We start from the raw sequence: 17,327 nt of genomic DNA, 5'->3' as shown, positions 1-17,327 counted from the left end.
GTAGTGTGTTACTTGAGTAAACATGATTTTTTCCTCTAACTGTTTGCCAGAGTTGGAATACATTTTTTTTTACAAAATAAATACTAATAAAAATACTGTATAATATTTCCGAAAAAACTGCATTGATATGTGGGATCCTAATGTAGTTGATATCCTGTGTTCATATAAGGGTGCACAGAGGTTTATTAAGTGGTTGACATTTACAGGTTTGTCCTTTGTATCGAATTCAAAATCCAACACACATTTAAATTGGATTCTTTATTGAATCCTTGAAATTCTAATCTCCAGGTTTCACCAGGTTAAATAAAGGAAAGGAAGTGACTGTGGAAGTAAAACCAGCGTCAACCACGCAGAGGAATAAGGTGTTAATAAGTAAAATGTCTTGTCTCTTTCAATTGGCTATAACTGTTTACTGCTAGAAAACCTGCAAGTGTGACCGTGTTCCACCAGATGTCAGTGTAACCCCACACTTCTCTTCACTCACAGCAGCTGCAACTCATCCAGAGAAATGAGACCAATCAGGTGATTACTACCCTGCACACCTGTGATTTCCCCTGTTCTTTTGGCCACCGGAGCAACATGATGTTTGGTTATAATTGAACTTAAAGACTGACTAGTTACACAGCATTGGGACTTTTTAAACCAGCACTTGACAATCCCTTTTTTTTAAAACGCCCCAAAACAACCAACTTGCATAATCCTTAAATCCCAATTTCCTTGTAGCTTATTCAAATATGCAACCCTGCCTTTTTCCTCTCTGCTGTCATCCCGTCACATTCAATATCCCAGCTTCCTGACAAGCAGCGTGAATGCAGAATAAATCTGTGTCTGCCTCACTTGACTAATGTGCTGGCAGATTTTAGTAATCACACATCAGTCAGAGGCGGGAGCTGTTTATTATTTATTTATTTATTTCCTCATCTTGGAGTTTTAATTGGATTTAAAGGTTAACTTTTGCTGTAGCTGTGTCAGAGTCGGCGTGCTTTTACAACCTCACTAACAGCCAACACCGTGGAGGGGTTAAAAAAAACACACAGATGCACTGACATTGAATAACATTTTACTTCTAAATGGACGTTTTACGACTCATCTCAGGGCATTGGAAAAATATACATAAATAAATTCCTCTCCTTTAAGGTCATTTACAAAGGATTGACCCCTTCACCTTGCTGTGACATAGAAATTCATGCTCTATTCCCTATTATCGCAGGCCATCAATATTTAATCCAGGTCAAATGAAAGGTCTGTCCCTCCCTGGAGGGGTCGCTTCCGCAGCTTAACGCCCGACCGGCATTTTCATCCAAATCACACCAGTGGTTTTCATTTTCTTAAAGAAAGGTATTTACAAGAGTTTACAGATGTGAAGAAGCTGATAGGATTTCCATGTGTTTGTGTAATTGTAAGGTTTAACAGAGAGGCAGCCTGGTTGTAGTCACAGCTGAGGAGCGTATCGATCATTGGCACCTCAGCAGCTGCTCGTTGTGGAGCATCAGCTCATTCAATCACCGACCCTCCGCTCTGATTTCCCCAGCTGTCGGAAGACTCACTCACTCCCCGCAAAACCTGACAACACATCCCAGGCTTCCACAACTAACTGTAAACATCCCACAGCAAAGAGGTTGAAAATAAACTCTTACTTCAGAACATTCCTGTAATTCCTGGACCTAAAATATGCACTCAGGGAGATGAACTGTGAGATATGATTGTAACTTCAGATGCAGGAAGCACTTAAACTCAAAACTCCAACATGTATAACTTTTACCGTATCACTTTTCATATCTCAAGATTTCTAATTCTGAGATACTGCAGTCTGTGAACATGACATCACTCAGCTCACTTGACACAGAGATGGAGGTTAGAAACACCAATTTTCAACTAAAATGAAATATTACTTGTATTATGTCACATAAGAAGGCCTCTGTATTAAATATAGAAATGATAGAGGCCTTCTAGTATTAGACAGTGGGTTACTACAATGACCCTGAGAACTCAACTCATGCAAACAGACACAACACAGCACAATCACGCGCTGCAAATGCACACAACAAAACAAAGTAGAAACATGTTTTAAGTAGCAGAGATGACAACAGAGAGACACAGAAAAGCAATGGACCAGCTGGGATGGTCTCTTTATTCAATGTGTTTAACATCAATAACAAAACAATTATCAGTCCCAGACAGGTTCATCAGTTGTTTTTTATGTCCCCCACAAACACTTCTATTGTTGCCTGTGCTACTTGCCACTCATTTCATTAGGTTGTTTGCATCTTTGCATCAAGAAGTTTGTTGGCTGGTCCTAAATAGATCAAACTTAAACAATAATGCCAGTGATGACACCAGAAAATGCTTCTTACCATCAGGCCAACAGTACAAACCTATGTGCAGAATGAATGATAGACGAATGGAGATGAACCCAAACCCAAACCCTAACCATGACAACAACTTATGCCGGGATCAAACTACACAATTTGTTTTTCTTTCACAATGGTCACCATGTCAGTGGCATCATTTCTGGCCCAGTCTTGGTCGGGAGACTGGCAACACTAAGTACGACCCTGACCAATCATGGTCCACGACCCTGCGTGCGTCCATAGTTTATTGGGGAGGCGTCAAGACAAACTGTAAATCATATACAGAGCTGTGTGTGATGCTAGCGGTCTTTTGCTGAGACACACACATGAAAAGAGAGAAAAAACAATTGTGGAGCTGGTCTGATGAAGAGGACAGTATGGACTCTGTCCTTCAGAGAGAACTTAATGAATGTGTTTGCCTCAAAACCATGAAATTACAGCTTCACTGTGTGTAAACAATGCGTAAAAGCACTCTGTCATCATGCGGTTCACATCGTAGATGTCAAACTAGTCAGAGAAATGAAAAAAATTCGGACATGCTACTGTTTCTGTCAGGCCGTCGTAGAATGTGCTAGAATCGCAGGGAAATTAATTTTATGTTAGATTTTCAATGGACATTTGAGGATAGCAGCGACTACTGTACTTCTGTTCCAACCAGTATTGGCTGTTCGTTCACAGTCTGTTCAATCTCTGACACCTTGCTGTTAACTACCACAATCTCATTTAGGGACCATCAACAAATTACCAATGTAGTGCTCTCTCTATTTTATATCAGTAATTTTATGAAAAAATGAGACCTATTGGCTCAAAATCAGTGAAGGACTATAGTGCCACACATGCTGTATGAGACAAACCTCTTTTTATCACATTTTAACACTCCTCATTTTTTAAAATTAATTTTTAATACATTTCATAATGTAAACATTAGTGTTTTAGCTTAATGGCTTCCAGGTCATGTAACCTATTGACCCCAAACCATGTGTGCTTCATGTGCTGTGTGAGACTCACCTCTTTTTGTTGCATTTTAACACTCCTCATATATATATATTTTTTTAAAAATACATTTCATAATGTAAATATCAGCGTTTTTGCTCAATAGCTTCCAGGCCATGTGACCTATTGTCAGTTCACTACATGTACACGTTCCTGATGTTCATAATCGCGCCCGACACCGACACTGTCAGCCACAACAAAATCATGTGAAAATCAGCTTGAATTCATGTAGTCTGATCCTGGCATTAGACAATTTCATAATAGTAATAGTAATGATAATGAACTTTATTTGTGTGGCACCTTTAATAATAAAAAATGCAGTTAGTGCAAGTAATTAGTGCATTACGTGAAAAAGATTTAAAATTTTGGAAAATAAAATCCAGTTATGAAAGAAAGAAAAAAAAAGTTAAAAATAGAATTCATAAAATGCATAAAAAGAACTGTGCAACTTTTTTTTAGGTTACCCTGTAGTGTTGTTTGATACCACTAAGAAGTTCACATTTATTTATTTATGTTATGTGTATCTCCCATGTGTGGATGTGAAGGTGGAACAATAAAAGTGTTGTGACTGAATTACTGTCTGAGGAACAATCTGTATTAATTTATATGGCAACGGAGGGCAGTAAAACACAAGGAATCTGAGCTCAGGCACCAGCAGCACTCACTTCACTCGTCTGTGTCTCACAGAGTGTGTTCATGTGTGTGTCCATTCATATCTTTATTAGATATTAATTTGATAAACATATCAAAAGCCTTAATCCCTAAACTTTGTGTGCATTGATAAACTTTGATGAGCATGACGCTCGTATACCATCAGTCAGACGCTGTTTCATCTTTCAATATAAAAGCTCTAGACCATAATCCAGCCTGCACAGAGGGTTGTGATGTTTGAAAGCAAACAGAATGGCTAATAACGTGTGCGCTCCCTGGCATCAGCAGAAATAAAGGTCTCCTCCGGGAACCATCAGATCAATGAGGCAAACCTCTCAATCAAATGTTGATTGAAGGGAGTCACTGAATCAGCAGGATCTTTATTGTTTGGCAAATTGGGAATTTGAAGACATGCTTATGAGCTTATTGTCCTGCAGCTACGGCAGGCCTTTGAAATTCATACAGGAGTAAAACGTCTGTTTGCATGTATTAGGGCGCATCTGAATGGGATGCAGCAGTTTGGGCAGTTAGAAAACTAGAGGAATAAACTGAGCTGAACATGAGCATCTGTTGTTGTAGGCTACAATATGCTTTTGTAAAGGATGAGTGAGACCATACTCACATAGCAGAGAGTGCCCTCAGCCTCTCTGGACAGCCACATCCCAGACAATGTGGTGTAAAAAAGACTGGCTACAAAGAGGCTAGACAGGAGCGGCAGAGAAACAGTTACACAATAGGCTACATTACCTGGAACCAGGAGAAGTCTTATTCAATACCTATTTGTCCAGCTTGCATCAGCAGAAAGGGAGAATGGTGTTCTTGTTTTTTTTTTCTTTGTGAATCAAATATACTGTTAACAACCTGATGTGACAAGAGAAGGAAGGGAAGGCACAAATACTGCTGTTTTTATCTCAGAGGACACATCTGTGTATTACATGGTTTTTAACAGGAAATCATTGGCATTTCATTGATTAACATAACATAATCAGGGCTAATTAACTGAGAACCAGTGATACTGGAGAGGATACTGCAAGACAACACCCACCACAGCCACAGCCTGTTCACCCTGCTGTATCCAGACTACAGAGCACTTTCTTCCCTCAGGCTGCCACACGACTGAATCCACCCTCCACACTCCACCATGGAAATACTTTTATTTTTCTGACTTGATTATTTAATCATTTATTTGTATAACTTTGCTTGGGTTAGAAAAAATTGACGTCATATGTAATACCGTTATACAATCTGATGTTGCATAAGGATTAAATTCAGTCTAACACTGAATACACAACTCCATATGATCTCAGAAATATGTTTCACATTGCATACTTGAACTTACATAAGATTTCTATACTTTTTTTTTCCCACAGTGTGATATTAAACTTTTACTTTTGTGAAGGGTTTGAATTCTTTGTGGAACTCTAGACGCTGTACATCTGTGTGTCTGTATAGATTCCCATTAGCTGCTTCTTTTCTGAATGCCCACCTTAAAGCTCTATATGGCCCAGCTGGAACAAATATAAGAGCTCCTTTATTGCCTATACAACAGTCTGTGGTGAATGCAAAATGACTTCATCGGGAAACACTTGGCATTTCATAACATTGCTCACTGACATGTATGCACTGTACTAACCCTATCTATCTATCTATCTATCTATCTATCTATCTATCTATCTATCTATCTATCTATCTATCTATCTATCTATCTATCTATCTATCTATCTATCTATCTATCTATCTATCTATCTATCTATCTATCTATCTATCTATCTATCTATCTATCTATCTATCTATCTATCTATCTATCTATCTATCTATCTATCTACATGACCCTGCTGCTCCTGCTCCCCACCTGTCCCTACTTAACTCATTAAGTCACACCTGATTCCAATCAAGCCTGTGTCTTCAACAGCACTGTGGACTGGTCGTGTTGTTTCTCTCCATGCTGAGCAGAGAAAGACCTAAAACTACACTTGCCCTGACTGCGAGCTCAAGCCACTGCAGTTTAAGAAAACATATCTAAAAAGATGAAACAAAAACTAGTTTAGAAAATGTCTGAGCTAGCTGTGTTGCACTGGTTGTTCAATGCTTTTACTGAAAAAAAAAAAAATTCTCAAAACTCTGTGGTCATTTGGCAAAACAGTCTTACAGTTCAGCACAACACCATAGCTCACTTGCAAAAGTCTCTCCCAAAACAGTTCACTCGTGTCAAAACTGAATTTCTTTCTCATATAAGTAGCCAATGCCCCCAAAATGCATAGTCCCTTTGGCATTGTGTGAGCACTGCAAGTCAAAATGTTTAGATGTTTTGTCACTATGGCAGAGGGCCATTGAAATATCCCTCATGTCCACTTCTCAGTCTTAAGGCCCCCATAGAGTCAGGCGTACTGTGCGCGTACTGTCCGCGGATGTTTGAGGTTTCATAGTAAAGCGTACGGTGTCACATTTAAAACAGGTCATGAGAAGATTTCCCGCCAAGCAGTCTGTTGTGTGACACGGAGTACGCGTCCGCAGAGTCCGCACGGTCGTAAAAACACAACACAAGCACACGGGGACAGTGGGTCAAAGACAGAGCAATCATGATATGCGGAAAAGTTAGGAAGATCTGCCGGCACCGGGATCACTAGCGGGGAGCATACATCAGTCCGACTGCCCAAAAGTCCGACGGCTCATTTCTCCGACTACCCATTCTACAGTGTTAAGGTTAGGTTTAGGGTAAGGTTAAAGGGATAGTTCAACATTTTGGCAAATTGGCCCATTGCCATAATCGCTATAGTCATAGCAGTAGGTTCGTTACCTTTAATTGTCGGTGTAAGCTATTTTTAGAACGGCGGAGCGAAGCAGCAGGCTGCTCAGAGCTACGCTACGGAGGCTAAGGGAATTTCTTGGTTTCACTCATCAAACTCATCAAATAAACAAACCCAACAACTCCAAAAGGCTGTCGTGGACAAGTTGTGAGCTGCACATTCACCACGCTATGAGATAATAATGGAACGTTACGAGACGGAGCCGTTTAAGAGGTAAATTCATGCAAAACCGCTGATGCGCGTTGCGTTCAGGGACAGTTTTTCAGCAAGCAGACTCTGTATTTACCCTGCATTTACCTCGAAAACGGCTCTGTTTCGTAACGTTCCATTATTATCTCATAGCGTGGTGAATGTGCAGGTCACAACTTGTCCACGAAAGCGTTTTGGAGTTTTGGGATTTTGTATTTGATGAGTTTGATAAGGGAAACCAAGAAATTCCTTTAGTCTCCATAGCGTAGCTCTGAGCAGCCTGCTACTTCGCTCCGCCGTTCTAAAAATAGCTTACACCGACAAATAAAGGTAACGAACCTACTGCTATGACTGTAGCGATTATGGCAATGGGCCAATTTGCCAAAATGTTGAACTATCCCTTTAAGGGTTAGGGCTACTTAAGTCAGAGAAGTGGGAGGTCGGACTAATGGACGCAAAAATAAAGAAATGTATGGTCGGAGAAATGGGTAGTCGGACAGACGTCATGCGCCCGTCACTAGCAATGGTCACATACCTGGTTCTCCAATAACCACAACTTCAGGGCATGTTTAAAAGCTGTGTGTGTGTGTCAATGTTACAATGTGGAGTGGTAAGGTGTTCCAGTACTGGGGAGCGCGTACTGAGAAGGCTGACTGACTAAAGGTGTTTTTTCTCAGCGGTACAAGCAAGGCACCTGTTGAGACAGATCTGGTAACTCTACTACTTTGATTAAAAAAGCCAGTGAGTGGTGGTGGGGCCATGGAGAATTTTAAATATCAGACTTACGTAGTGAAATTCTACCACATTATCCCAATTTAAGAGGGAATGTTTGTCCAGGATACTGCAGTGGTGATGTCGGAGAGGTCATCTGAGATGTGTGAAACTCTTCCTTCATTAGTGAAGTTCTAGTTTCACCTGGTGTCCATTAATCAATTTATCAAATGTTCCACGAGATTCATATATAGTATTCATGGTATTATGTTCTTGACTAATTTTGACAATTGAACAGACTATTGTGCATGTAATGAATACATTGAAATGATGCTGACATGTTTTGGAGAGAACAACCATTAGACTGAGAAATAAATGAATCAACAATCAGTTTAGATCTACACATGGGTATTATAACCCACGTGTCGAAATAGATGGTTCCTAAATTTGTTTAAGTTTGTTTCATCAATTTGAATTAGTTCTGTGAGTGAAGAGCTCTCAGGGACACCGTATAAAACCTACTTAAACTCACGAGTGGATTAGCAAACATTCAGCATACCGTACATTCAAAACAACCATTAAAGCAGAAGTAAGTGGTCCGGTCGTTTTCGCTAATGCTGCGTTCCAGGCCGGCTTTTGAAATCGTAAATTACAGCTTCAAGTCACGACTTACGACTTTGTGGCGTTCCAGGCAACCCACTCGTGTTTTTCCGACCTGTTTTACCGGTGAAAGTCACTATAACGGCCACTCGTAACTTCCGACCGGTGAACTCGTACCAGATCGAACTGGTACCACTTCACGGTCGGAAAAATACGAGTTTCCTTGAACGCACCATAACAGTCCTCGTCCCTACGTCGCCACATTCACGGCGTTCCTTGGCTGCACACACAGCCCTGCATGCCGTTCTCTCTCTCCTCATTGGATAAAAACTGTAGGATACGATAAATGTTTTCTCTTCGGCTCAGAGCAGAGCAGAGTGACTGAGAGACCTGTGATTCAGACCAAACACTCTATGTAAGTGATTGCTGTCGGAAGATATAACTATTTAAGACTTATATTAACACAAATATATCACTTACTTCTGCTTTAAGAGACACAGAGAGATTCAGGGTGAAGGCAAAGACTCAAAACTACTGAAAGGACATCTTGTTTCTCCTGCAGTCTTGTAGGGTCTTGTGATAGAAGCAGTGAGAGCTCCTCTGGCCCCATTATGTGTCCATGCTCAGAAGTTGCATTTTGTCCGTAGAACTGCTTATCTCAGAAATTGTGTTTTATTTTGCTGAATACGACATTTACAAAGATGTTTTCATTATTTCAAATAATGAAACTAATGACTCCTCGCTCCAGCTTTTCCAGTTGACATCTCAGAGAAGTCAAAACAGTATTTCTTTTTTAATGGAAATATTTTTGAAAAGTGACAAGCCAGCTCATTTAAACTGGAGTTGGAGACGAGGGAAATTACATCCTCCTTAGTGCTGGTTGTCAGCCGTCCCGGGGAGGGGCTGCTCCATACACTGCTGGCAGCGTGTGTGTGTGTGATAACGAGATATTTGAAATGCAGATATTAAAACAACATCAATCGCATGTGCAAATGCAATGTGACTGCATGTTTGCGAACAGATCAGATCTGTGGGGTGGTAGCGGCCGCTGATACTGCCATTTTCTGCCACCGCTGGAGATTTGCTTTGCCGGAGCACTAGAAGTCTGAATGCTGCTCGGTAAACAGAACCGGTGGGGTTCCATAATGACCAAATTAAGTTGAGATGCTTCAGAGAAAGTAGTTAGAGCTGCTTAATTTGAATGTCCAGTAGTTACGACTGTCTGAAAATTCAGTAATTCTGGCATCAAGTCAGTTTTGAATAAATAGAAAGGGGGTAAAAGGAAAAAAAGCAGCTCACATCTTACACCCAAAGTGAAGCATAAGCTGTCTATTGATGTCTTCTCTGGAATTTATCATAATTATATGACCACATGGTTAACATACTGTATGTCATGGCTCCTAATGAAGAACACTACAACTTAATCGTAAGATGTTTTCACATAAAAACAATTAGCTTTGGTGTTCTGGTGTATCACAATTAGCAATATAATATGGTCACAAAAGAATTATGAGGAAATAAACCTTAGTCAAGTCAAGAAGGTAGAAAGAAAATAGAAAAGCAATAAAATATGAAAGAAAAATGGGTGCCATAGGTTATGTAAATGAAGGAGCTACGCAGTTTTGTGCGGAAGATGGATGTGTGTTATTTGTACGTTCACGTAAGTAAAGGCTTTGAAAACGTCCACCACTGACATATTCATGGATGTGATAAATCTTCCACTTTATTTACATTCCTACTTAGATGAAAGGAAGCCTCCTCCTGTTGATGCACTGACATCTCAGCCGCATCTGTGCTGTGCTTATGAATATTTGACCTGCTCCCTTCGGACACACAGTATCCTCTCTTAGGAAAACAAGTCACATCAGGTACGGGGGGAAAAGTAAAAAAAACTGACTCCAAAGGTATATGTTGGGAGCACATATTAAATGTGCTTGACATTTGTCACCAGAATTTGTCCCATAAGCAAAAGTCTCAAGGTGACTCCTACATCAGAGATAACGTGTAATGTGCTTAGGTTTCATGCTAAGACTAGATCCCGGGGAGGGTGTTATTTCCTCATTTCACTCCAGTGTGAAAACATATTGTACCTGCAGGCACAGGAAAATTAACCCATTTTACATCATCAAAAAAAAAAGTTTGAGAGAATGTTGCATCATGTGAAAAGCTAAAAAGAGACTGAAAATGGGCAGGTTTGCTCATTTGGAGACTTATTTTTCATGCATCCATCAAAGAAACTTCATCATTGATACATGTATTCAATACATGTTTTTGAAAGGCAAAATCAATCAAGGGGGGGAAAAAAAGCTTGAAAGCACACACAAGACCAGTGTCTTAGAAAACCAGTATGTTGCAATAAAGGAGTTCAGGCAGCCTCTGTACAGTTGTGTGCAACCTTGAGTCCCAAGTTCAGCTCTTGACACAACAAAGCACAGAAAAATAAATAAATTAAAAAGCTGCTTAAATCTCTCCTATAGGAAACACTCGCATTATCTGTCCCTTGAAAGCCTTACCTTGAGGCAAGGCTTTAGAAAATGGACCCTGTCCCCTCCCTTATGCTTTTGGGTTATAAATAGCCCATCAATTTGACATGCTTACCATGTCAGTTAGCTGCAGACGTCTTACTTTCTAATGCAGAGGGGAGAGAGCGACAGGAAGTCAGAAATAGAGACAGTTGGGAGAGGAGAGAGGGAAGTTTTTACCAAGACTTTGCTTCTTTTTTGAGTGTGGCTGAATCGGCATCTGCTAACGTAAGCTTGACCCACTCTGACATCGAAGGACAAAATGTCTGGCTTCATCACGCTTTACCACTGAGGCGACTGCAGCTTTTTGTAAAGAGTATAATATTCTCCCAGTTTTGACTTATAGACATTTTTAAGATCCATGCGCTCATTACTTTCCAAAAGGAAGACCACATAATGTGACACACAGAACTCCTCAGGATGATGCAAGCGTTTCATTCTCTCTCTCTCTCCACCGACTCTTATGCCATATTGTGATCTAGCTGGTTGCCCCTGACAACCGCGAGCGCTGTCATGAAAATCAGCCAGAGAGATATCGATTCAATCAGCTATATCTGTGCCTAAAATAATGGGGAACTGCGTCTTTATGGGGTTTATAACATTTCTAATTAAGAAGAGAATCAATACGTTAACAGTCAGATTCATAATTATAACTAATGGCATTTTCATCACAGAGAAAAGGGCACCATGGCAGCGACGGTACCAATAAAATCCACACCTAACAGTCGAAGAAGCTTGTGATCAATGTTGAACATGTCATGAATATATAATTAGCATTCACTCTATTGATTTGAGACCAATTTCTCCACAGCCTCAAGCTGATTAAAACACTTTGTTTCATTAAATCTTAAGCAGGGGTGAAAGTAGTTTTAAATTCTTGCCGGTACTATTACCAAAAGTTATTTTTCTCTGCATTATTATTATTATTACTGATTTTAATTGGGACATTTTGCAACAAACGTTAAACGTGTGGCACATGTTTCGAAGGCTGGGTCAGGGGTAGACAATAAAGGAAATTTTGGAAATCGCTGGCCCCACCATTCTAACCACTGGCCCAGGACAATGTCAGGTATTGATCCCCATAATAAATAAAAAAGAACATATCCTAGCCTGCAAACAGCCTGCAGTCTTGCCATCGAGGCTGGAGCTTTCTTATATATCGATACCAATACTAGTAAATTTCCACGATTCTCGATACTTAGCTATACAATACCACGATTTAATTAGAAGAAAAAAACATGTGCTTCTAAATTGGCTACTTTATTTAATAAATAAATAACTGTTTCTCATCAAACTTGTATTTAAGCTCTACTGTGGTTTAACAATGAAGTAAAAACAGAGTTAAAATTGTAAATATGCCCCAACACAAAGGAAAGTCATGTAGTCATTACTTTTATCTTCCAGTAGTTCAATGATACAACTGTTGCTGTCATTCATTCACTTTAGGCTGTTTCCACAGACTGGTGCAAAAACTGACTTATTGTTTCATTTTTCAGCTCCGTTTTGTTTTTACACACGTTTGTTTTTTCTCTGCTTCAAACCATCATGGATGTAGCCTACTATGGTCTAAACGCGCACCACCGCTGTGGCGCACACCGAGCAGCTGGAGCCGCGTTCACACATAAACAGACCGCGAGCTCGACTGTAGCCACACCGAGACCCAGCGCGTGCTCTGGCCCGCGTGTAACGTCCGCGTCGGTCCCAACAGGACTCGCCACGACGCGCTGAGGGCAAAGTTTCACGGTACCGGAAAAAAAGGTTCGGTCTTCAATCAGCAGCAGTGAGCGAGCGGCGCGCGTTCCGCGGTGCACAGCTGCACACTGCAGTTGCTTGCAGGTGGTGCTGACGTCCCAGGGCACAGCGCTGCTGCGCACAGAAACTAGATCATGTCTCTGTCTTTGATCGGGTCGGGATCTCGTAACACTATGTGTTATAATAATTACCGAGACAATTTCATAGAAATCATTTCAAACCACAGGGAATTCATGTAAAATTAGATTTATTAATTTTTTTTTCTTCTTTTATCTCTCTCATGATCTTCCTGGTACTGCGTACCGCCTCTGAATCTTTTAGTGGTACGCAGTACCGGACCGTACCGGCTTACTTTCACCCCTGATCTTAAGGCACATTACTGTAGTTTTCAGCACATGCAGCACTAGGCGGTCATGATCTTCCTCTTCCCCTGGAGCAGCTCTCCCAGCATGCTGTGATGAGCACGGAGAGTGACGTGCAGACAGCTCTGCCTTTAGACAAAAAACCTTTCACAGCATTTTAACCCAAAGGTGCTTTTAATAAGTGATATTTTATGCAGATGACACCTTTTTCTTTTTTCTTCACTGAGTATCTTTGACCTTGGAGACCCCATGTGAGCACACGCTGCAACATCTGATGACATCTTCCTGATGAATTAAATCAGGAGGGAGTGGGTGTAATGTTACATTGTTGCGAGGTTAGAGGAACTATGTCGCCATGGTGACCATAATAAAGGTTGTGGATAAAAGACAGTGTGATTTATTGGTTTCACGTGGGAAACAAACAGCAGTCTCCTGGGTCTGAGTTCTATATTTTCAACATCCATCCGCTCTAACCTCCTTTTTATTGTTCTACAACAACAACACTTTCCTCCTTTCCTCTCACCAAAATTAGGCTACTAGGTACAAACACTGGAGGTCGCCTAACAATAACATTTAACCATGAGTCCTTATTTAAGTGCCAGAATTTAGAATCATTGTGTTTGTGCATTAGCTTAAAATAAGGGGGAAAAATTGATCTGAGGTAGTGGGCTCTCCTTCATGGAGCCCATGTTGGCCAAGAATGGACAAACCAAACAAAGGATGTAGGGTTTTTTTTTTCATTTTTATGTTGTGAAATACCAATATGAGTTGTTCTACACACATGGAAACTGAAGGTTGAAGGCCTTTGGGGGTTAGTGTGTTGACATTATTTTCGACACTGACAACTGATTTGGATTACGGACCTCGGGCTGAGTAAAGGAGACTACTGGTTTTGACCACTGCCTACATTGCGACACCGATCGGAGGAAGACGGACATTGGAAAGCCGGCGGAGCCGGGCTGGGTAAGACAGTTGAGCTAGCGCGCTAACTAGCCGGCTGGGCTACCTGCGGGCAGCGTAACAACAACAAACGCAATGCCCCCGAAGAGAGCTCCTTCAATCGAGGAGATTGATGACATCAAAAAATCCCTCGACTTTCTGGGTGAGGAGGTCTCTGCTGTCAGGATGCAGCAGAGGAACATCCTGGACCTGGTGGAGGAGGTCAAAGTTCTGCGGCTGCAGAACACGGAGAAGGCAAAGAGGATCGCCTTTCTCGAGAACCGAGTGGAGGATCTGGAGCAGTACACCCGGATTAACAACATCATTGTGACCGGGCTGCAGATAAAGCCCCGGTCATATGCGGGGGCAGTGGCGAGAGGAGACGGAGAGCAGCAGAACGAGGAGGATGCTAACTCTGTGGAGCAACAGGTGACAGCGTTCCTGCAGTCCAAAGGGATTGAGGTAAACAACACAAACATCGAAGCATGTCACCCTCTCCCCCGGAGAAACAAAACAGACAAACCGGCTGTAGTAATACGATTTACAAACAGAAAGAATAAAATGCAGTTGCTAAAGCAAGGGAGGAAACTGAAAGGCTCAGACGTTTTTCTGAATGAGCACTTAACCAAAAAAAATGCAGACATTGCAAGAAAGGCGAGATTCCTGAGGAAGCAAGGAAAAATCCAAAACACTTGGACACAAAACTGCAAAATATTCATAAAACTGAAGGGATCTCCAGAGGAAGCCAAGGTCTTGGTCATCCGAGACATTGGGGAACTGGACAAATTCTGAGGGGGACATATCAAAGTGAGGACATGATCTAACTCAGGGTAAAAAAAAAAAAAAAAAATGACACAAGGACTGGACTCTGGACACTGGACACAAGAAATGGACACTGGTCATTGGACACACGAACTGGACACTTTTGTTTATACTGAACACAAATCACACTATATGGAAGATAATATTGATCCAGAAAGTAATCTTTTTAGCAACATTAGTATCAACTGCCGTTATTACTCTGAAAATCAATACAATACAAAGATCAGAGAAGTAAAGAAGATATCAATTATTCATTTCAACATCAGAAGTCTGTATGCCAATTTCCATAAAATGAGGGAATATCTCAGTCAGTTCAACACCCCATTCAATATAATAGCCATATCAGAAACATGGATCAATGAGGAGAAGGGAGTAGACTTTGAATTAAAAGGGTATGAATTTAATTATATCAACAGAAAGAACAAAAGCGGAGGGGGAGTGGCAATATATATTGATAATAGTTTGGAATATAAAATTAATAAGAAAATGACAGTTGTTGTTGATGATTTGACTGAGTGTATAACAGTAGAAATATGTTGTGGAAAAATGAAAAATATAACGGTGAGCTGTATATATAGATCTCCTGGATCAAGCATAGAAGTTTTTAGTGACTGGATGGAAAGTATGTTCATAAAATCAACACAGAAAGACTTCTACCTCTGTGGTGATTTTAACATCGATCTATTAAGTCATAAAAAACATAAAATGACGGACGAGTTCATTAATTCAATGTTAAGTATGGGATTGTATCCAACTATCACTAGACCAAGCAGGATCACTTCACACAGCGCCACTTTAATAGATAATATATTTACTAATGTCCTGGTTAATAACATGGAGAGTGGACTTCTACTAACAGACATCAGTGACCACCTGCCTATTTTTAATGTATATTACTGTAACTATAGCAAGAAAAAAAATACCAAAAACTATAAATATATAAGAATGAAAACAGAAGAAACCATGAATGCACTAAACAATGACTTAATGATACAGGACTGGAATGCAGTCTATAAAGAAAATGATGTTGATAAAGCATATGAGAAATTTATTATAATATTCAACGAATCATACAATAATAATTGTCCTATAAAGAAATACAGTAATATGCATAAACATAAAAATAGTCCGTGGGTCACCAAGGGACTACAAAATGCCTGCAAAAAGAAAAATACATTATACAGACAATTCTTAAAGCATCGAACTATAGAGGCAGAGGAAAAGTATAAAAAATATAAAAACAAATTAACTAATATTATGAGGGTATGTAAGAAAGAATATTATAACAAACTAGTGGAGAAAAATAAAAACAACATCAAGGGTATATGGACTGTACTGAATGGCATAGTGAGAAATGGATCCAAAACTACTGATTATCCGGAGTATTTCACTGAAAATGACAAGACCATAAATAATATGGAGGATGTGGTGAATGGGTTTAACAAATTCTTTGTGAATGTGGGACCAGATTTAGCAGCTAAAATAAAAGAACCTGAGATAACACAAAGTAGAGACATAGAAGATATGGGGGAAAGAAATCCAAGTACAATTTTTCTAAGTGCAGTTGATGAGGAAGAAATTAGGCAAATTGTAAGACAATGTAAAAACAAAACCTCTACAGACTGTAATGACATAGACATGTCAACTGTAAAGACAGTCATTGAAGGAGTTGTGAAGCCACTCACCCACATCTGCAACCTGTCCTTTCAAAAAGGTACATTTCCAGACAAAATGAAAATTGCAAAAGTGATACCATTGTTTAAAACCGGAGATAGACACCATTTCACAAACTACAGGCCTGTTTCTTTACTCCCCCAATTCTCCAAAATACTCGAAAAACTTTTTTCAGATAGACTGGACAAATTCATTGAGAAACACAACATCCTTACAGACAGTCAATATGGATTTAGAACAGAAAGATCAACATCGCTGGCACTGATGGAACTAACAGAGGAAATCACAAACTGTATTGACAATAAAAAAATAGCAGTGGGAGTATTTGTGGACCTAAAAAAAGCATTCGACACCATTGATCACAGCATATTATTGGGTAAACTAGAAAAGTGTGGTGTAAGAGGAGTTGGGTGGAGCTGGCTGTCAAGCTATCTAAGCAACAGGCAACAGTTTGTACAGATAGGTGATCATAAATCTGATTACATGAACATTACATGCGGGGTTCCGCAGGGGTCCATATTAGGTCCTAAATTATTCATATTATACATCAATGACATATGCAGAGTTTCACAAGAATTGAAATTTGTTTTGTTTGCAGATGATACCAATATTTTTTGTTCCGGTGAGAATTTGCAGCAGACTTTGGAAACAATCACAACTGAAATAAATAAACTAAAAGTATGGTTTGACAAAAACAAATTATCATTAAATCTAAGTAAAACAAAGATCATGTTGTTCGGAAGACATAAGATAGACTGTAATGTAGAATTGATTATAGACAATACTAAAATAGAAAGGGTAGAAGAAATTAAATTTCTTGGTGTGATTTTAGATAATAAAGTCTGCTGGAAAACTCATGTAGCATACGTAAGAGCAAAACTGGCAAAGTGCTCGGCTATTCTTTGGAAAACAAAACACATACTTGATTGCAAATCATTGCAAACTCTTTATTAC

Source organism: Trachurus japonicus, chromosome 20 (assembly GCF_045865225.1).
Source record: "Trachurus japonicus isolate A0001 chromosome 20, Traja_1.0".
NCBI classification, from domain to species: Eukaryota; Metazoa; Chordata; class Actinopteri; order Carangiformes; family Carangidae; genus Trachurus; species Trachurus japonicus.
This window is presented reverse-complemented; position numbering follows the sequence as displayed.